We start from the raw sequence: 23,528 nt of genomic DNA, 5'->3' as shown, positions 1-23,528 counted from the left end.
GTTCAATTAATCAAGGGAAGCCTAAAAATCAATTAATATGAATTAAATGAGCTACACCAACTCTTAGGAAAGTCACACATAATTTACCAAAGCATTGTCAATAATGCTTAGGGAACTTTGGGAAAATTGCTCATGAGTGGCTGTTGAGGCAGTTAAATGTTTTAAGCCTACATCATTAATATTACAATCAGGTTGATGCAGGAAGACTTGCCATTTTTCTCAGTAAGAAACCTCATTATTTTCCTGTGACTTTTAAAAGCTAGTTTAGAAGAATACTTATTTCACCTATGATTACAAAAACAGAAATTAAAACAAGGACTAAATAAAGAATGATTTGCATTTAGGGAAAGCAGAAATAAATTGCTTTACAAATAAAAAAAATCAGAACATCATTAGTTGAGGCAAAGCTAGCATACATTCATCTCTAAAAAATTGTTTGTAAAAGCAAGGCTAGTCAGCAGGAATGGACAATTTATGCAGATTTGAACAGCGTTTGGCTTCCAACTGAAACGCATTTCAGCCTTTTTCTCCTTTTTTCATTGTTTGTGACACATACGCACCCTGCAGTACAGCTCTTCCTAGCAAAAGACAACCTCCTTACACATGATCCTTATGAGAGGTCTCTACTCAGCAGCCCTGAAAAGCCCTCTAAACAACAGTTTCATTTGTAAATCAGTGAGGGAAGAAGTGGGTTCCGGTAGAGCTGGAAGTGGCCTGAGACAACTTGTCTCAATGGGGCAAAATAACTATTGTTATCGAGCTTAACAAAATGGCACAGCATGGGAGACACGCCGAGCCAGAGAGCAGCTGGTTGTAATTCACACTGGTTTTCAGAAAACACTAATCGTTCCCGAACAGACCTCTTTGAGGATTGGTCTTCCCTGCATTTTCAATTTGTCACTTTCTCTTATGATAAGGTCAGCAGTGACAGCACTTCCTGACGTTAACAGCTGTGGCTTTTAAAAGGGTCATTGTGGAACTACTAATTGCAGTAATTTCATTAGCATAAATTATTTATTCTGCCATTCATTTATCTCCAGGTTTTTTTTTTTTTTAATACTACATTGTACTTTTCAATATATGCCCATTCAGGGTTGTAGGCAAAGGAAATTATTATTGCTAATTTAGCCTTCTTTATTAAAAAAAAGGAAACAAAAAAGAGTTGATGCAGTAACAAAATCTGATTTAACTGCAGTTCACTAGAAAGCATAAAGTAGCTTGAAGCCAATAATGAAGATTAGGCTGGTACAAATCAAAACCATTCAATAGTCCTAAAGACGACTGAGCAATAAGCCTATATACAATCTGAAAGAAAATATAAGGGTGAAGTCTGTTCATTTGCGTGCAGTCTCTCTATTCTAGGCCTTGGCTGACTGACTTTTAAGCATGCAAAAAAACCCCAATACAAGTTATGAATAGAGTTTAGGCAGAAGTTTTGCCTGCGTCCTCCCTATAACTTTCCTCAGGATGTAAAATAGTCATTACTAAATTGAGAAACCTTAACTCCTCATAGTTAAGTTGAGCTAGCTGAAACATGCCAAGCAAAGAGCAAAAAAGACCAATGTCACTGATCTTGAATGCATCCTGCAGGCAGTTATCAAAACTGAGAATAAAACCAAGCTGGTATTTGTCTGAAGCGGGGCGGGGGGGGGACAGTGGGGAGTTTAAGAGGCGAGGGGAGAAGGCAAAAATGTTACTTCCGGCTGCTTCTTTGCCATACCAGATGTTGTAAAATACTTTGGAGTACGATAAACTAAGAGCGTAATGAGTTTATTTGTGGTATGCTTAACAGCGTGCGCTGTTTGGTGCTAAGCAGCTGAGAAGCAGCATAACAAGACAGCAAAAGCAAAGCACTCAAAGGAGATGGCAGAGATGTTCACTGCTGTTATCTTCAAAGGGATGGATAAAACAATCCTCATTCTTTTATTCTGTACTCAGTGCTGATATGTGACACCAGCTGAAAGTAAGGGAGATTGCCTGTCATGTTGAATATAGAGGCAGAGACATTATTTTAAAATACTGTAGATCATGTTTTATAGCAAATGAGGTATGAAGTCACTTTTGTAAGTTTGTTAAGCTCAGTACATGGATTTCAGAACTGCTGCACAGTGTTCTTTTGTTGTGCTCTTTTAAAGTTAAGTTTAGCAATTTGTGTATTGAAACAGAAGAGGGCTCTTTTCCTTTCTTTTCTCCCAAGAAATCAAAGACATCCAAATTGATTAAATTTCTGATACTCTCCATTTCCCTCCACACATCCCTGAACTCACTGTCGTCTTCTTAACCCACACACTGACCGATGTCCTTCTGAGTGAAAAGGGGCTCATGGGACTTATTTTCAACAAGCACCATAATTAGGCAGGATCCCTTGTTTTTTCTGTTCAGATACTTTCACACAGGGCAGAAGGGGTGTTCACAGCATCCTTCAGATCACATACTGACGCTGCAGCTCACCATCTCCCTGCTGAGCTCAATCTGCCCTCCTTCTTTCCCTGGATAAACTGTTTCTTCCAGAAAAGTACCTAGATTTGGTTTGAAGATAAAGAGATAGAGAATCTAAGACTTCCTTCTCAACTCCCATAATCACCATGAATTTATCATCTTCTCTCACCACTTAAACCCAGAAATTTTCCAGGTTCTGTTAAAGCAATGTAGATACGATGTCATATTTGTATTGAAGTTTTAAGAGGGAAAAAAAAAAGATCATTATTTTAACTTCAAGCTAGGCTAATTAAAAATAATCTGTAATATTGTTATACAGTGATGAACAACAACAAAATAAATCTATCAATTTCTATTGCCATATTTTTGGAAACTCTGAAAAAGGACAATTAAGAGCTAAGTGTCATTTATGCCAAAATAATCACTCAGTAATAGACCTTCCACTGCTCATCCTAAGGGACAGCATGATGACAGTATGTTTCAGAAGTCCAGTTGGCCCATGAGCCCTGGCTAACAAGATTTCTCTAAGAACAAACAAAAAACTTTCCTGAAATATCTAAAATTGAGCAAGTAAAATGATGTATTAACACACCAGCACTAGAGGTGAGAGGAAAGGAGACCACCTCCCATAAATCTGTGACAGAGAGGGGATGGCAGACCACAGCTAAGATTCCCTCTTCTTTAGGGTGGTCCTTTTCCACCCAGCCCCTCTCATTCTTTTGATACCCTAATACACCTCTGCAGCTCTCCTGCCCTCCCTCCCCTTACTGTTTTTCTGTAATCATTATCCCTTCACCTCCCTTTTACTCCTCCTCAGACTCTTTGCTGTACATCTCTCCTACCTTTGCAGTTCAGTTTTGCTTTTCTTCTCTCTTGTTTGAGTTCCCCTTCTCTCACCCCATAACACTGTCATAGTTTCTCTGTTATTTCAACACGTCTGTTCTGGGTTCACTTTTTCCATCATTTTGAAATCCTTCCCCTGTCTCCTCCTAATAGTTTTTGCATACTGCTGTCTTGTCTGTTGGTCTTCTCATCGGCTGCACACGCAGATATGACTCAGGCACTCAGTACTGCCTTATGTATGCTGATGACACAGAAACCTTGACTCACTGTCAATAAAGTGTCATGTTATTTTGTTAGTTGCCATTTATTTCACTTGCTGGGAACTGAACAGGAAAGATATTTACCAGGAGCAGTTAACACAAATGTGAAGAAACTCACCAACAGTTTCTTGGATCAGTGAAATCTTTGCTAAATATCTAAAAAATGAATTATATAGGAACATAATGCTTAAATTTAAAAAAAGTTTAAAACCCCACAAAACAGTTTCAATATTAAAAGCCTAAATTCTGATAACCAGATGTATTTTCTAAGGAGAAAAGTGTAAGTAGTTAGGGATGTGAAAAAATAATATATTTAAGTCAAAATAAATTCTTCTCTTTTCTCCATGTAATGCTATCAGTTTCTTTCAAATAAATGGCAATCTGTAAATTGGTATCACATTAAGAATTAATGCAAGTGGATATCACACACCTCCACCCCAACTCACCAGACAACAGATTATCCTAATAACACTTTAAATCTCGCATGAGCTATTAAAATAAAGCAGAAGGACCTGATGGAAAATATAAACAACGCGGATTTGCAAAAATCTCTTTCCCTTGCAGTCCTATAGGAGGCATCCGTATGCCATCGGAGAGCGGGTACAGCTCCCTGCAGCCTGCAGATGCCCGCGGCCCCTCTCCCTCGCACAAGCCCTGGGGAGGGGAAAGGCCTGCGGGGTAGCCTGGAAGCAGCCCCAGGCATCCCTGCAGGCTTTCCCTCTCTTTCGCCTTCATTTCACAATGACTCCCATGTATTTTGTATGGGTTTGAATGGAGGAAAAATGCTGTAAATGCATCAATCTCTTATGCAGAGATTTGCCCAGGGACTGATGCTACCGCTGACTAAAACCAGATGGTTCTTCCTTGGGCATTCCTGAAATCCTTAGTCTCTCATGACTAAAAATCCCCCTATACAAATAAATGGTTCCAAATATAATAGCACTCCAGAATGAAACTACTGCAACCGCAATCGCTGAAGGAAAGTGAATCTCTCGATCTATGTGATTTACTTCACAGCAAATACCTGAGCAGTCTCACTGCCAGCACGACAGTGTCCCACCCACGCTGGATGGGACAACAGAGGCAGCTTGTTAAAACTCTTAGAATAATACGTGAAAATTCCTTCTCCTTAAAAGGAAACTCACTAATGCATGATTGTTTTTTTCTGGAAACAAACAACTCACACTCCAGATCAATCAGGAACAAAAAGACTAATTGTCCAGATATTAAAACTCTAAATGCATTTGCCATTTGGTTAGAGGGGAAATTTTCACCTGATTAGTTGCTGAACAGAGAGAAAACTCTTTAGTTAGCCTGGACTGTGCACTGCAGTATTTCAGCCTCACTTGCTACAGCACTAGTGAATATACTTAACTGTATCAAAAAGGGTTAAATAAATTCCGTATCTATAAGATCCTAAAAAGCCTAGAATTGAAGGATTCTGCAAAGACAGTGCTATGACTTACATGCCTCTCCTTCTCCCCTCACTTCTCTGCCTGTGCTAGGGGTGAGCCTCAACAACACCAAAGGCAACAAGTATGCAAGAAGGAGTAAAAAGAGCATTGTTTTTTTCAGCTCATTCAGTTATCGATCTTTCAGTGATCTCCATTGCTTTCTTAGAAGACTGACGAGCTTAAAACTCTGTACCTCGACCCCCTTGGCTTCCTCAAAGAGCCTCCTGCTGATGCAGTGCAGGGCCTCCCGCGGCCACTCATGAAACCAGTCAATAGCAGTGCAGTTAACTATGGCTGGGAACTTCCGAGCTTGCGCTCGCAGCGTGGCACTGGTGGGAGAGAAACACAGAACGACCTGTGGAGAGGAGGGAAGGAAAAGGGAGAGAAAAGAATCACATGGCAAGTTGAGGCGATCAAAGACAGGCATGCAATGAACCATGGCCTGGCGCCGGCCAGCACACTGCTGAGGCTCCAAAACAAATTTGGCAGCTAATAAACTTCGTCAGCTAGGATATTACCTTGGGCAAACAGGTTTTACTCCCTTTCCATGGTACAAACATAGCACACTTGCAGTTTCCTTCCCATCTCTCCATGTTGGTATCAGTTACTCGGTTTGATAGCTATAAATAATAATGCAGCCACAGGGACTGGCTGGCACACAGACAGCCAGAAGGCGCACGTTCAGCTGGTCATGGTGGCACAAACCCAGTCCTTGAGTTGCTACATCGATTCAAGCCAGTTCCTGCCATTTTAATACACACTGCAACCCCATTAAAAGAAAGAGAAGAAAAGGAGATCTGGATCTTTGTATGTGAATTTTTAAGGACTATTCTTTACAGAAGTGGAAAGGAATGAAAGAACAAGAGTAGGCTAAAATATTCAAAGGAAAATAAATCTGTGATTTGTGTCAATATCACCAGGCCTACCCAAAGCAACTCACATCTGGGAAGGAAGGGTTATTCTAGACTCTCAGTTGTATCTGTGGACCTGCTTACTGAAGTTAGCATGTGTTTTGGTGATTTTATTTGCTTTTAGCTAATTAGCAAAATGACAGACATTAGGCTGTTAAGACAGGACTGGAGTCTCTCCTATATGCTTCTTATGAAATCATCTATTTTTGCCATACAGGGCTTCTCAAACCATATGGCATCGATATCGTTAATTCCAATAGAAGACATCCAAATGGTATCAGAAGAGTTTATCACTTCCCCAACAGCCACAAGAGTCAGGACAGAGTCCAGTCAATCATGCCAGGGAAGTGACAGGTTTATTCTGCCTCTGAAGCAATTGGGAACTGACATTACATATTAAGGGAAAACTGGATGAAAAAGAAAGAAGAGCAGAAAATTGAAAAAGAAGGAAAAAAAGGAGTGAAGAAAGGAGGAGGTTGACCTGGGACAATACTTCACTGGGTTTTAAAGCAGAGAGGAGAGAGAAAGTGCTGAGTAGATAGTAATGGTGGAAAAAGCTTCTATGGTATTTGGAAAGAAGATTACATGGAAAATGGAAAAGACTTGCCACTATCTCATAATTTCAAAAAATACATCTCTGCACTGGAAAACACAAGACAACAATTTCTGCAATTAACCGTTAGTTATGAGCAAAGATGAGTAAGTTTCAGCAGAACTAAGTCAAAACAAGGATATCTACCATTATTCAGAAAACCCTCTTGAAGAGAAACTGTTTCTTGGGACATTTATACCTTTTGTAAAGCTTGGATTTTATGCTGAATCACAGGGTATGTCCTTTTTGCATTCCCATCCTTAGGAAAATCAAGTAAGACCAGTGTTTGTGGCCAGAGGCCATTTCTCACAAAAAACTTCTTTCTCATGGCTGCACAAACTGAGCAGGATTTTGAGATTATTGAAGGCTTCAGATCAATGATACCATTTTCAGAAGGCTGTTATGTGGCCAAGTGCAACAGCAAGAAAAGCACAAGTGGTCCCTTCTGTTGGGAGCCGTGGTGGAAACAGAGGAGGTGAAAAGCAGATGTGAAATTCTTAAAAGAAAAAAAAAAAAAAAGACAGACCAGAAAAAGGGTAAGAGAAAGAAGCGCGGAAGGCAAACAGAAGCAATGATAAATCTCCCATGTTGTGATAGACAGGAAGAGAAATGATGCAGACTAAAATACTAAATGGGGCATAAAAGAGAAGAGTTCACTGAAACCTTTACTGGTGAGTGAACCATAAATATTCAATAAATTAGAGCCCCCAAGCCCATGCTTTAGACTCCGTGTGAAGTAACTGCATGTTCCACTATTTTTTAGTCCATTTACTTCTTTATATTTCTAAATGGAGGATATTCACCAGTACCTATTTAATTTCCAACATGCTTACCAGCTACCCAGAGATACAAGAGCTCATAGCACATTTTTTCTCTGTCTTGTGGAATGGGATGTAGAGGACTGTTTCATGTTAAAACAGAGTGTTGAATTACTGTAGTTATTCTGGTCCCCCTACTGATCTCGTTTACTGTCAAACAGAAAAACATCCCTCTTAGATGAACCTAAAAATTCTTCTAACAACAGGTGATTTGCACATTTACCTAGGAAGTACTTGAGGATGTGTCAGGAAGAGAAACCACTGGTTTTAAATCACTTGTGACCTTTGACTCCTGCAAGCATTACGAACAGCAGTGCATGTTCTCATATTTGCAAAAACCTGATGTTCTCCCCCATCTTCAAGAATTTAGGCAGAAATGTAGACACCCATGCAAAAACACAATGGAGTTCAGGTTGTCTAGGGATGTTACAAAGACAGGCCGATCAGCAAGTTGGTCTAAAGTACAGAAGAAAATGCCATCTACTTTGAATATATTTAGCATGAAGAGGCAAGTGGCAGAAATGTCCATGTAGAAATCCATTCTAGCCAAGTGATGAAAATGACACTAAAACTGTACAAAGACCACAGAAAGATCTTGGAATTTACAACAAAATTTTATCATGCTGATGAGAAAGAAGGGCAAACAGAGCAGAAACAATCAAAAAGATACAAGATACAATAAATGGTCTCCACCTCAAAACTCTGAATCATAGAAGAAACGGACATGAAGAATCTGCTAGGTCTGTTTTGCAACTCTCAAAGACCTTGGACACTTCTGTGAGTTTTCTGAAATTTCTTCTCTGTTATACCATGTATCCTTCAGTTAGACATTGTCTCTCCCTCTCATTCATGTCACCTCATTTTCTGATAAAATTATATGCTCAGTTATAACATCAGAGGCATGGCAAGCAATGTTGATGCTTGGGCACCTCATTTTCTCCTCTCTTATTCCATAGTAGCCACTTCCTCAGATCTACATACCATCCCTACTATAGTAGCAGCAGTGATAGAGAGCCTAGAGATATCTGTCCCTGGTTTGATGTGCTTCTCACAAGTGCCCTTGCTATAGCAGTGAATCTATCACACCTCCAAAGTTGCAAACCATACACAGTCTTGCTAGAAGTTACATCTTTTACACCTTCCTACACTGTTCACATTGCTCATATCTGGACTCAAGTCTCTAAGTACTGGACTGCAAGAAGAGTTCAAATCAAAGTCTTGGACCATTTGCCAAACACAAATTAGAATTTAGTGTTTTCCTTAGTCTTGTACCTTAAATAATATTTTATCCTCCCTAAACATTAAACATTTGTTTGTATGGAATAATTACTATTTATGCCCTATTTATATCAATCTTATATTGAACTTTAGGGGAGAAGATGCTTCCTCTATCCAATGCAATTTGTTAGGAGTGATTTAAAAGAGCTACTTGTATCTATAAGGAGATGCATAAGAGCTGCATTAGTTTACATGAAGTGCAGATTCCTGAAAAGATAATACCGACTTTTCAGGATTGTTTACTTTTAACTTTACCCTAGCATCTAAATTCTAGATTTACTAAGTCATACCCAGAACTCATCTGTTCTTTCCTTGACCTTGGCCACCCCTTGAAAAAAATTTTTGAAATTTTTAAAGAGTACATTATAGTAGTTCATTCAAATCTTTATTCTAATCTCATGTTTATTCAGCATGGTACTACTGGAGCTCATGTGGATAACCACAGGACGCAAAAGCCTCTCAACAGTTAACTTCCATAACAAATGAGTAAGGAACAGAAGGTGAACAGAGTGACAAGTGAATGCAAACAGGAGAGAAACAGTTGAAGCAACAGCACATCTAGCACAAGTTGCTAAACCTGGTAAGCAAGTCCTAGTGAAAGTCTTTGCAAGGAATACCACGCACACACTTGGTCCTACCAGGATTATTCAGCTGGAAATCCCAACCAAGAAAAAGGAAATATACTTAAGTACCCTGGACTCAACTGTTGTAACTATACTGTGAACGTCCCTGAAAACAGCTAGTTTAAAGGCAGGTGAACTCAGTATACATGAAATACAGATATACCAATCTTTTGCCTGCAATGCACACATATTCAAATACCTGGCTGTAATTTCACAAGTGCAGATTACAAAACAGAAGATAACAGTTGAAAAGAACTGCTATGAAGGCTAAGAAGAAAGCAACCGGATGAGAGGATCCGCAAAAGCCAATAATAAAGAGAAGAGCAGCAGAACTGAATTCTAGAAACCTTGCAGAGAACGAACAGAAGCAATTAAATCCAGTAAAAAAGTAGTAATAGGAAAATTAGTTACCTACGCACAATCTTTGTAGACTTTTGTGTCAGGATGAAGTTTAGTAGAACAATTTCTCAAGCCTTCAATAAATTACTTCTTGGAATAGCTAGTTCTAGAGCTCAAAGTCAAATACCATTTATAATTTCTACCTCTCTTCTCCAAAACACAAAGTTAGAACTGAGTGATTTTTACTATATTGTATTGTTAGACAGGAAATTCCAGTGCAGCCCTAGCTATAATATAACACCTTGATTACATAGCTATGTATTTGTTAATTATTTTTTGTGGACAACAAAAATATAGGATACAGCATATACTTGAAAAGGTAGTCATAAAAAGAAGGTAACCAGATCCTCACCATGGCATAACCTTTATATGTCCTTTAGCTTTAGTGAAGTTTGGTAAAATCACACCAGGCATGGATTTGATGAGGCATGTTTTCAGGGTTCATTTGCAAGCCCCCCAGTGAATTCCCAGTATCATAAAGGACCTTGTGCACTGCTTGCTTTGCATGCAGAATAATGAAGATGCCATGTGATCTGATAACAAGGGATCTGTGAAGAATCTCAGATTGAGAACAAATGAGTAATTATTACTGACTACATTTTGAACAATCTTTGCTTAAGCAAGAAGGCCATATTTTGAAAACATTTATCATCTGTCAAGGCCGTAAACGACAGCCTAATTTCACAGAGGGGGAAGAAAAAAAAAAAAAGGATAGGAAATACTCCATGTAAGAAATGCTTCATTTCTTGCAAGACAACCAGGATATAAATATTAGAGTGAGGGTATTTCACATAGTAATAGAAAAATTTAGGAAGTTCTCTGAGATTGATCCATACCTTTCTTTGAAAGAAATGTGGATTGAGAGGGACGCTGCAAGAGTCTTTCATCTGACATTTTTAAGATTTAAATTTGCACAGCTGAGTAATGAAGACAATCAGTGTGGATGAAAGAACTGGTATATGAAATTAATATCAACTTCCATATAGCATTCACCACTCCTAAGAATACAAAAAACCTCTTTTCTCAAATGTCCCTTTGTGGGACTTACAGGTCACTCTCACTACAGATGTGTTTCTTACACCATATTTTTTAGCTCAACCTCCTCCTGCTTATCTCAGGTATGAAAGCTCTCTACATTCACTAAGTGCTTCAAACAGAGCAAGATGTATTAAGACACAACAGTGCATCTTAATACTAATGAACCAAAGAGCACCTTGGCACATGCTTAAGCACTGGGCTGACAGGGCCCATCCTATTTAAGTGTTAGCACACTCACTTGCATGGTTTTCCCATGAGAAACGAAGCAGTGCTGCAGCAGGAGTAAGGGGCTGTACAGACCAGGAATCATTCCTGACCAGCTCTGTGCCACCACCATCATTTTGTGAGCAGAGGAAGGGAAAAGCTAAGCCACATGGATGCCAGCCATGTCATGCTACTAGTCCTCGGGACCAAAAAATACACCTCATAAATTTACTCATATAGATGTATCCTTAAAAATCAGCTCTCTAAGTACTGAAGAAGAGATGGCTGACATCCAAATGAGAAAAGCCTGGAGCTTTTCATAGAGAAACAGGAACTCTGTAAGAGCCTGCCAACTGCAGAAGCAGCTGTCTTCTGTGCTACAGAACTTAGAAATCCTCGATAGCTTCTTGGCTGCCTAATAACGTAACTGAGCCTTCATTTGGTAGGGGGGCAGTAACTGTGTCTGTCTGTCCCTGATCCACCTGCCTCCTTGGTGGCAACTGGTTGGGGAGTTCAGAAATTATTTGGGAGGTGACATTGATTAAATGATAGACAGCATGATCTCTTGAACCCTTATTTCCCTTTGAATCAAACACTTATAATCACATCTGGGGTTAGTATTAGTTTAACACAGAACCAGAAACCCTAAAAACATGGTTCTCTTGTCTGGGATTAAAACAGTCAAGCTGACAGGCATGTGTATTTATGCCCTCAAAGGGAAAACCATGAGAGCTGACCAAAAACTGAGCTGTCATGGGGCTGCACAAGTTCCTCTCAGATTCACAGATAAAAGAGATGTGCTGTCAGTGGTGAAACAGACCACAAGAAAAATGTTAATGTGTCCTGATGAAAAAGGATTTGGAAATTATTCAAAAGAAAAGTAACAGTGATAATATGGACAAGATTGCCTGTGGTGATGCAGGGCACCTGCCCTGCCTATGTTTGACATTAATTCTGGCTGAAGCATGAAACTGCTTTACTGCTGAGTTCCTTAGAAAATGGAGACCCAGCTGAATACTGACAGGACTATACAAGGAGGAGACCATTATAAGGGTGTAATGACTAAAGTAGTCCAGCCAAGTCTGCCTGTTGGAAGGAAACTGAAGAAATAGTATTGCAGAGAAATAGTATTGCCTTAAACTAGCAGATTTAGTTCTTAATGCTAGGACTTCACAACGGCCACTGAGGGACTGTAAACTTTGAAACATGAGGAAAATACACAATGAGGAAACCTGCTGAAGAAGTGGGAGAAAGTATTTGTAGTAGAGATCTGCAGCTCATGAAGAAACTGGCTGCACAGGGACTAAGTAACAGAGATCCAGTTCAGAAGAAAAGCCATATAACATGTGTGTCTTTAGAATACATGGTAATGTTTAAGAGCACTGAAGAAATTGGGATGAGCTAGTAGGAAACATAAAACTCAGAAAACATGTAAAGATGAAATGCTGTAAAGAGTACATTGAAGAGTATATTTGTATAGGATGTGGGTTGCAAGGCATTTAGGCACGGTGTTTCCATTTTTGGGAAAATGTTGAAAGGTTGGTATGACCAAAAGTACAAAATAAATTCAGATGGAGCTCAAGAGACAGCAGGACTGACAGGCCACACTTCATACCCTTACTTCAAGAAATAGTTGCTTCTTCTGGCCTTTGCTTTTTAAAAGTTTTGGTAATGTGCAGAGTATTTAAGAGTGATTACTGCACAGATACGTGGGATACTGAAAAACTTCTGGAGCTCCAGTAAATCACTGTAAGCCTTAGAAACTTCTCAGCCTATGCAATGGCATGCCTTAGCACTGTCAGCACATTAACAGTGTTTGGCCATCAGCTTTGTTTGCTTAAGCAACATTCCTCCTTTTTAATTTATTTCATCATTCATCACAAAAGCTTTTGAAATCCTCAGGTGCATATATGTCCTTGCACACATTTCAACTGTGGGCCCTTAGTTTATAATGGTGCAATCCACTGTTTTTAACTGACATACTTCCAGCTTACACTGACATAAATTTTCACCTCCATACATGGCATGTTCTCAGTATGTTAACAGCAGAATTGATTGCAAGTTCTAGACTGAAAACAATCCAAACAAAACCAACACAAAACCAAATAGTTATGGTGGTTCAAAGAATTGCACTGCGTAGTTTGAGCTCCTGAGCTACAGATTCCTCATCATAAACAGAACTGTAGGGTATCAGATGATGGGTGAGCACAAGGGAAATGTAGCTGAGTGTAGGATGTTGGGTTTTTAAAACAAAATTGAAAAATGAGACCATATCACTTCACTAAGCTTTAACATTTTGAAACTGTCGGAATTCTCCCTTTTGTTCTCTTTCACATTTTAGTAGTCTTTTATTCTTCAAATCTAGGGAAAGGATAAGGTGATAGGTCACCCAGCACTAACTAAAAGTCCATACAGATAACTGCCAGTGTGTTAACTCATGAAATTTATGTCTCCTTCAGTACTATAATGTCTCTACTTTGCTTTCCTGCAACATGAATAGATATCTCCTGTTCTTGCCTCCAGAAGTGCTAATTTGCACAGTGGGGGACTGGTGAAATGGTTGCAAGGTAAAAGGCCTTTGAAAGCTGGCTTTCAAAAAGCCCTTAAAAAAAACAGAAAAGAAAAAAAAAAGAAATTGTTGGGGCAATAAGGAAAACACAAAGCAAAAGAAATGGGAAAGAAGAAAATGAAGAGAGATGTTGGTCATCATATTTTTTTCCTGTCCTTTTTTAAAAAAATGTACACAAATGCAATAGTCATGAAACAGAGACAAATAGCACTGACTAGAAACAGATCTACAGAAGGTAAGCACCACTATTAACCATGTCACTGAAGTCTGAAAAAGTAAAACCAATACAGAATATGTCACACTAGATCCTGTACAAGTCTCCACTGGCCTTTAAGTTACAGAAGAAATTTGTGGAGGGACAGAAGTGATGGCAACAAAATTAAAGATAGGAGGGAACAACAGCAAAACTAAAGCAGGATAGGAAAAAGAGAGAAGATGAGAAAAAAAAACCACAGAAAGTGGCATCGTATAAAGTGTAAGAACTTAAAAAAAATCTCATAACCAAATAGGAATGGTCTTTAGATCAGTGGTAATTAAACACTTCAGAAAAAGCAGGAAAGGCCTGCACAGAAGACTACTGTGGAATCACCTGCTATGGGAAGGCTCTTCTCATCCCCCAGTCAGATCAGTCTAATAAGCAAAGTACAGAGCACATATTCCATTCAAAACAGTCTCCTTCTAAAGGGTTAACAGTTTTCAGACTTTTGATTTTCTTAATAGCTACATACATGTTTCAGATAACGTATAAAACTGAAGCCTGCATAAACCAAAAGTTCCTAAAGATTCCACTCCAAAACCAGTGTTCCCAGCTTCTGCTTTCCAGCTTTCAGGACAGAACTACAGTCTGCCTCAACAACATTGCCTCTAAAATGGAGTTTAAGAGACACTTGTTGCAATTGTTGTATCATATTAATACGTATTGCTAAACAGATTTTGACCTGAAAACAGCTACATGGATATTTTTGTTTTCCCAGTTTTAAATAGCATAGGAAGAGTAGAAAGAATTAACATTCACTGTGAAATTTCAATTATTCAAGCAAACGTTTAAGAGTTGACTACGTATACAGAATTACTGTACGTGTAATTAGGGAACATATTTACAATTACACTAACCGCACCACTAATTTCTCATCAGCACCTCACTTCTCTCTGAAATGCATTGTTATATTCAAAACATAAGATCATGAAACTAAGATGCAGGGCAACCATGTGACTTTCCTATGAACAAGCAGGAAGTCAATAACCAGATCTAGGAGTAAAACTTGGCGTACACCAAGCCTCCTCAGAGAGAAGGCTATTACAGGGGTAACGTGAGAGACGCAAATATGGTGTCACATGTGAGCGAGTAAGCCTTTCAGGAGAAGTATGCCAGCGTATGCTGGGTTATGAGATAACTGAAATATGTTGTTATTTTGACCAGCTCAGCACTACCTCTTGTCCCTGAAATATGCCTTACTTTTAACTGCAGCTGCACTCTACTCCAGAAGAAGCTCCAGTAGCTTTCTCTGGTGTCCATCAGGTCCAGGGCTTGGACTTATTTTCTAACTCCTGTAACTATATCCTCCACATCTTCATCACTGAACAAATCTGGAACCTCTCCTGTGAAAAGACAAAGGGGTAGTTAGGAGAAGCCTTACACAATACAACCTGAGAAATAACCTTCTACATCATATTGAGTACAATGAGGTTTAGGCGCATAACTAGAGCTATGCCGTGATAATAATAAATCAAACAACAAAACAGTTTCCTCCTGTTCCCCACAACTTTTCTCCTAAAAAGAATGATTCTTTTTTTAAGGGAGGGGAAACAACATTGATTTAAAAAGACAAGAATATTTGCCTTGATAGCAAGTTCACTCAAATTATGTATCCCTCAGAATAGTAGTTCCTTTTTTTACAGATGGTTAGAAAATTTTTTTCCACTCTGGTTGCAAAAAAGTAAATAACAATTCTTAAAAATTTTTCAAGATGCTCTCCAACTGTACAGCATGGTATTATTCCCATTTTTCTTCCACCCTATCTCTAGATCCCCACATTCAGAATCCAGATTCTCTAATTTCCAAAACATGGGTGAAACTGCATTGCTGTCTTGTTACACTTGCGCAGTCATGGAGACATTGCTTGAAGTTGGTGAAATCATATCAAAGCAAACATGGCATTAAGTCAAAGAGAGATTCCCATCTCCCCCCAAATCAACGCACTTATGCACGATAAACTTTAGCAATTAATCTCCTCAGTGGGCAACGCTTTCTTAAGCAAATTAGTCTCAATGCTCAAGTGGGATGAGTTAACTTGACCTCTGTAAAAGCTCCCCCTACAAATACCTGAAAGAGAAAAAAACATCTTTAAAGTTCAATGAAACCACAGATCATTTGTCATTGGAAAAGATCTTTCAAGAAATGTGTTGGTCTAATCACCTGATGCCAACAAGTCATTAATCAGCACAAGAAAGCATTCATCTGGAACCTGGGCATCTGTCAGCAAAAACACTGTGGGCATGTTCTTGGCACCAGTCTTGATGTGCAAACTGGCAAGATCTACCTGTAAGGAAAGGAGGCAATCACTCATATCCTGTTAAAACATTGATAAAGTGTGAAATGTATGTTAGCGGATGGCAACGCATTGCTCAATTCTTACTTTTTTCAGTTTATTTACATATCACTAATTTGCTGCACAACATCCAAAGGGAAAAGCCTCTGTTTTCCACATCAGATGCTGAGGTTTTGACATGACCTAGGGGTAAAGATCAAAATGGACTATTAATCAAGGGAATCCCCCCATGAATGTACTAGAAAAGGGAAGGAAGGCACAAGAAGTTAGACACCATGTAAGATACTGATGCCTCGGGCTGCACACTCTGTAGTGGTTTGGCCATGGCCCAAGGCTAACAGAAGGACCACCATTCACCAAATTTGGCCATATTCAGTTCCTTATTTAGCCATGTCTGACATTCAGAAGCATCGCTTGTTTTCCACATGGAGTAAAAGAAGAAAACGTTCCCTGTTTGCTCACATAGATGGGGCTCAGCCTTGCAATGTCCTCAAGTCTGTAAGCCTGATCGAGCACCTCACTCAACTATATTCATTATTTTTGCTTATGGACAGTTTAACTGATTAAATGACTTGCATGCAACAAGGGCAAAATTTGCCCTGTGTTCACTCACATCAATTTTATTCCACTAAATCGATACACATGCAATGACATGCAAAAATTTGTAACAAATGGCTAACTTTAAATACCAGAACTCCAACCACACCTTTGTAGTGTGTGAAGTAGCTGCCTTGGAAAAAGTGGAAAAACTACCAAAATTCTGTGAAGCATATAAAAAGACACTAAAATATCTTTTGACTGCCCATTTTTCAGAGATAAAGAAAACAAAAGGTACAGCTGGAAACCACAGGAACCACAGGGGTTGTTACTGTAAATTACACTGTTTCGCCTGTGATTTTATCAAGCCCGTTCAACAACAAAAGAACACATTCTTGAAGTAGTGAACTCAGCAGACTCAAATAATATCTATTAGTTTACCCTCAGGTCCTGGATCCTGTAGTCTTCAGTGTGATTTGGAACACCTCCAGGAAGCAGATGTATGCTGCCAGCCTTGACAAGCTTTGTTTACCACTACCACCTACTCCAATTAGAAGTGCGTAACCTGTAGGGGCTTCTAGGGTACAACTGATCTGGCACCTGATGAAAAAAAAACAATAACATAACACAGATTTCAATAACCTCGTTAGCCAAGCTGCTCAAATTCTTTTTATTGCACCAAGCTTTCTTTTTTTTTTTCCTCCCACGTTTTTTGTGTCTGTTTTTGTGGTAATGTGCTCCTGATACCTAAAGGTACATTATCTTTACATGAGCATTTTGTTTCTTTCCAATAGTTGAGCAAGCAGAAAGAAAAGCTTATTTTCCTTTGTCAAATATTGAAGGCCTGCACTGACCTCCTCAATGACCAGAGCTGTCTGGTCCAAATCATCATTCCAAGATCGTGATGGACCCTGACTGAACTCAGAATAAAGACTTAGTTAACTTGAAGAAAGGATGACTGGGCCCTAGGAGCACATGAGAATTTCATGTCTGGCAGTTTGCACCACAAAGACTGATGAATCATTCCATTAAAAATATGCATCAAACTTTAATTTACTCTTGGAATATGTAGCCCAGACTACTTAAGGCATGCTTTTATTTGCTGATCATGGAATACTATAGGATGAAAAGCCAGATGAGAATCTGGCCCAAAATTAGACAAGAATTAGTTGGTAGAATTTTCAAATGTAAGTATTGAGGTAATTCTTCCCCAAAAAACCTATATTTGAAACATTAAAAGAAATCTCTTCCAATTGATATTTTAATCAATTATATAACCACCTAAAAATTATTTTCTAAATTTCATTTTTTAAAATCAGATGCAGATTCTAAGAGATTACAGTCTAGTATCAGCAGACCAGATCATGAAGACAGCATGTTGGACCTTTTGCTTAATTTTTCTTCCATGTATCAGTGAAAAAAACGAAAAAGCAACCCCTTCATTCTCTTTATGTCTCATGCCACTGAAAAAAATCATCTCTGAAAAAACATCAATGAGAACCTTCTTAAATAAAGGGATAATGCGTCTGATCTGGTTGTATGTAATAAATAGGTAGAAACCTGTTCAACCAAAACATTACTGGAAGCCAATTCTCTTTGACCTCACTACAGAACCTTGTCAGCCTTATTCATGATTTCACAATGGATCCATAAAAAACCCCATAAAAGGTGCAGAAAAAATGTACAGGATTTAATTTCACATGTACTTTTCTAGGACTGCCAAATTGTAAGGCTAAGACACCCTGCCACTTTGTTTGCCAAACTGGGATACTACTCTCGGTCACTAGACTTTAGAGAGAAGATAATGGCTTACCAACATTTTCAAGTAAAACTAGTGATACCTGAGAAGGCTTCTGTCTGCAATTCTGATGATTATCGCATCAACCTCTAAATCAGCAGAACAAAATCTACAGTCCCTATGAAAGATCCATATGATTATCGCTGTAATTTAAGCTCTTTTTTAATCCTCTTGGAGAGAAACTTCTACAATAGACTGCTTTGTCAAGAGTACCTTCTCTTATATAGCTCCTGCCTGAATATGTGCAAAGTGAAAAACGATGACACTGAAATCCTAGTCCAACTCAATGAGAAGAAAAGGTTTCGTGTTAAATGATTTGACACTGCAAATAATAGAAACTGCTTTAACAAAACTAAGCTCTGCCAGCATGGGCCTCTGTCTCTTTCTGGAAATCACTGATATTATCCATGACCAGAATGACTGTCTATGTTGAAGAAAGATTACAAATAATGACAAGGAGCAACAATGAAGTCTGTGCCTCACTTATTCAGCAAAATCTTCACTTCGTCTTCTGAAAACTGGCTGGTTTTCTTCCACGCAGGAAAACAAAGCAAATGTAGTTAATCAGATTTCAGAAGAAGAAACTGAGATTTTGAGCCATGATGGATACCACATTATTGCCTGACGTGAGAAAAACAAATTTAAACATTAAACTGAGATAAGGTAAGAATACATATGAAAAAAATCTACAGATGAATTAAATTAAAATAAATCTATGATGACACTTAAAAGCCTGGACTGGTTTAGATTTTAAAAAGTACAAGGGTAGGCAGCAAAGCAACTTCAAGTCTGCCATGCAGTGGAATAATTTAATATAGGCTTAAAGAATTACTTGTCCTTGTTTTGACTTAAACTAATTTTTAAAACATTTTCCCTTTCTTGGAAACCACAGATAAATACTACTTTTCTTATAAAGGCCTGTTACATCATTAACTAATTAAAAGATAAGGCAGACTATCTACAGCATTATAGATTATCTTTCCAACCTCAGAGGATAAGTGGTGTTAATTTCCATGCAGTGCAAAAAAGGATGAATCTCCATTTAAACAAACAAAATGGAGGTTAGTTTTAACACTGAACCACAATCTACTTTTCTGTAATGGCACCAATAAAGTATATTTAGCAGAACTATTCCTGCATGGTACCCTTACATAAGCCTTCCATTAAGAGTGTTATGAGTCTGCAACAACCTCCAAACAGTAAAAAGCAACAACTTAATGCAAACATTGGTAGCATCATGATTAATTACTTGCTCCATTTATAGCTATTGCACTTACACGTGGCACCTCAAATAAGACTAGGTTCACAGAAGCATGCATTTCATTGTAGCTTTCTAGGAACTCCTCAAGTATATTCCTCAATGATTCACACCCTTTCACTGGCTTGTAGCAAGGGTCTGCTCTGCCGTTTGCAAAATGGCAATAGATGAGCAGAGATTGCAGCAACACTCGGTCTTCCACATTCTACCACACAGTAAGAGAGAAAAAGAATAGTTAAGAAATGCCCCAAAAACAGCACATGAAAAATGTTTTCATGAAAAAACAGTCCATTAATACATGATGTACCTATGCAGTATGTACTGAAGACTAAAAGTAGGCGCAAGTATGGGCTCAATGCACAGCACATCCAACCAGACAGGCTCCAAACAAACTACTAGTAAAGTTGTCTATATCCATAATTGTTCACGTTTAAACTACTTAAAATTAAGGAAAAAGAATTTCTTTCTGATAGGAAGTCACTGCTCAATCTGTATTCAAACACTCCCAAATATCTTACATTTTCTGTTTGGGTGTCATTCCTATCCTATTCTATTTCTTTTCACTCCTTTTTTACTGGCAAATAGAAATTAGAAAGGAAGGGAAACAAGGCCTAGTAAACAAAGCTGATGTTTTCCAGTTTCCATTTTTTTTGTCAGATAAATTCAAATACTCTCTTTCTTTTCCTTCCTTCCCCCCTCCCTCAGGAAAACTATTTTCTTTTTTAAAAATCAAATATACGTGTATTGAATATGTTCATTTTAGTTCATGTTTCTGCTGCTTGTCTGCTGCAAAATGAGTATGTTTTTAAGTGAAGAGTTTTTGAAGGGCAATAGAAACAGTATTGTGGTCCTCACTAGTTAATTCATCCTTGGCATTGGCACCAACACACGTAAATTCCAGAAGAAACTGTATATGCAATAGTAACGATACAATATGTGACATTATTTTGTCTTCCTTGTGCCATGTCTGACATAAGGAACAATACTGAGAGGTACTATATTTCATTACATATGACAGGTTAAGGAAACAAGAGGCATACACAACAAAACTTAACTGAGAACATCAAAGCAAAGGAACATACTTGTATCCTAGCTTATATTCACAGTGTTTCCAGTGTGAAAACCAGATGGGTGTACTGTCTCTCATCCCCATACAGCAGAAAGACCAAAATGAAACATGTATATCTATTTTATATGTCTTCTAATTTACAGTGTCTGAACTCTTTAATAGTTTAATTCTGATAATAGATACTTTTATTTGAATAACCAACAGTGCTCACAGTTCAAAAAGTACATTCTATTTTACTGACATGCTCTGAAGGCCACAGAGAGACTGCAATTTAAAATTATTTGAAAAATCACTTAATTCAATTTTTTTATATATATACACATGTATATACACATACATACACTCCTTGATACTCAAGTTAAACTATTCAGGGAAAGAAGGCTAATACAAAAGGAACAATTAGTAAAGGAAAATACGAGTATATTATTCTTGTGGTTTGAAGCACAGAATCAGGAAAAACAAAATGAAGACAGCAGCTTGTTTCCACATATCCAATGAAGGACATGAAGAGTCATGTCCACAGACAGGTTGCTACCTTCCCATTCTAGGGAAGGCTCAAGTGTTTGCTTTAAGTTACTAACAACATTGCAACAGAGATACTTGACAGTCCTCTGGTAGTCAAATATTATACTCAAGGTAAGAATAACCACCTCTAAATCTTCTCAAGGTGGAAGCTTCCTTAGTTTTCCCTTTTCACTTACTCTGGCACCTGGCTTTCCTCAGTAAGGAAGATGCTTGCATTGGGGGCTGAGGATAAAAAGATAGTGTGCTAGTATTACTTACAGTTCCAGTAGATAAGACCTTTCACCATCCGTTTTTTAACTTTCTAGCATTAGGCAAAATACTTTCAAGCTACCAATGTACCTCAAAAATACTTGTGCATATGTCCATCATCATTTTATAAAAGAAATTACAGTCTGAGTTTTCCACCAGTTTACCATAGACACGTGCTGATTCATGAAGTTAGAGATGCTGAAGATCATTTGGTTGCTCTAAAACAATTGGGTGTAGCAAACAGAATGCCCTAAAGATAACAATATTTTTCAATTTTTTTTTTAAATGCTGTCATCTGGCATCAAAATAGGGCACTCTTAAGAGAGACTGATATTCTGCGAAGACATTAATCATACTGAGTAGATACCCACTACACATTGTACTTGAAACTATATAGTCTTTAACATGAACCACAATGTCTCTAAAAATTAGCAAGTTCTCTAGCCAACTAAGTGTGCAAAATATAATTAAAAGAAATGCCTGCTCTCCACTGACTTGCACACTTAGGTAACTCATTACGGTTTCAGGCCCTGGGTGCAATACAGGACACAGGAAAGTATTAGCGCTGCCAGGATCTTACATGTTCATTAGCCCTGTTTTGCAATACCACTCAAGAAAACAGGACACAGTTTATGATGACAAAATCAGCACTTTACCAATTGTCACCTCAAACTTCCTTCCTTAACAAATTCCACACCAGGATGGGTGCAAAGATGTGTGGTGGGCCAGTGCATCCCCATCAAACCAAGGTATGTGTTATAATAGGAGACCTGACAAATCCTTGCTGCCTTGCTAACAGTTCACGATGATCCACGGGGTGGGCAGGCGAGAAAAAATATTCCAGAAGATAACAGACCTGTACTCCAAGGAATAGAAAAGCAGGTAAAACCAAACTATGATCAGACTCACCTGATTTTACAAGAGGGACAAGGATATGCTGACCATATTATATCCTTCCCTCAATTTTCTGTTCAATCCCTGCTCTGGTTTTTGGCTACTGGTTTCAGCCCCTGCTTCAGGGCTTCAATCTCTGTTTCATTCTACCTAGTCTCCAGAAAGTTGTTTTTCCCTACAAACAAATGTTGACCTTCTCTTGTCAAAATAATAAGTAAGCATAGCAAACTTTGCAAACCATTGCTCTATTTCCACCAAATATCTTTTCTTTCTCAGTTTTCTACCCCTTTCATCTACCTGACCATAGTCACCTCAGGGCAGGGACTATATCTTATTTTGTACAAAGGGCATCTGTTCTTCATTAGTCCACAGACCAATGTACATCATTAAATAATAAAGAGCATCAATAATTGAGTGTTGCTGTGTAGAAAATTAACCCATAATATAAATCTAGAAGACGCTGGAGAGGTCTCTCATGTTAAAGATATAGGGGAACTTAATAGCAATTGGTGGGAAGTTTTGAACCACCGCCTGGTGAAGCCATATGGCTGCTTATACTATGGCTGGAATATTCTTGGTTACTGATGGAGTAAAAGCATGTTGCTGGAAATGGAAGCAAACTATCTTGCTATAGATGGTAGTCAGGGAATCTGAAGAAGGGAATTCTAAAGCAAATACTGCAAAATGTGTATGAAAATGAAAAGGGAAAAAGAGATGAAGATTCACCAGCATCAGACAGCAGATATGAGTCAACGAAGTGTTAAATGACAATACAGCCTGGTGAAAATACAGTTACTTGTATGTCACAGAAAAGACATAATTTCTAGCCTCATCCTTGATGCAGTTCCACAGCAGTTGCATGTCTGGCTATGAGCCCCAAGGGCACATCTGCCAGGTGAAGGACCACATCAGACTGCAATTGCTATGAAATTCAGGAGAATCTCAATATCATAATAAATATGGTATGTCTCTTTCTGTTTAGCTATAGGAACAGCAGGATTTTGAACCTGTACTAAGTTTCAGACACTATGTCTTATCCTATCCCCTTTTGTCTCCTGACTAGTGCAGTGAAAAGTTAAATAGTAATTATTTCATGTACTAAATACAGTATTGCTATAATATGACACTTCAAACCATACCTGGAGTCTAGGGTTGATAATGAAGCTGCCAGCAGGTGGATTCATACAGGTAATATACTGACAATTATGAATTTCTTTAATA

The sequence above is a fragment of the Strix aluco genome, chromosome 1, assembly GCF_031877795.1.
Source record: "Strix aluco isolate bStrAlu1 chromosome 1, bStrAlu1.hap1, whole genome shotgun sequence".
Lineage (NCBI taxonomy): Eukaryota > Metazoa > Chordata > Aves > Strigiformes > Strigidae > Strix > Strix aluco.
Note: the sequence above shows the minus strand (reverse complement) of the source record.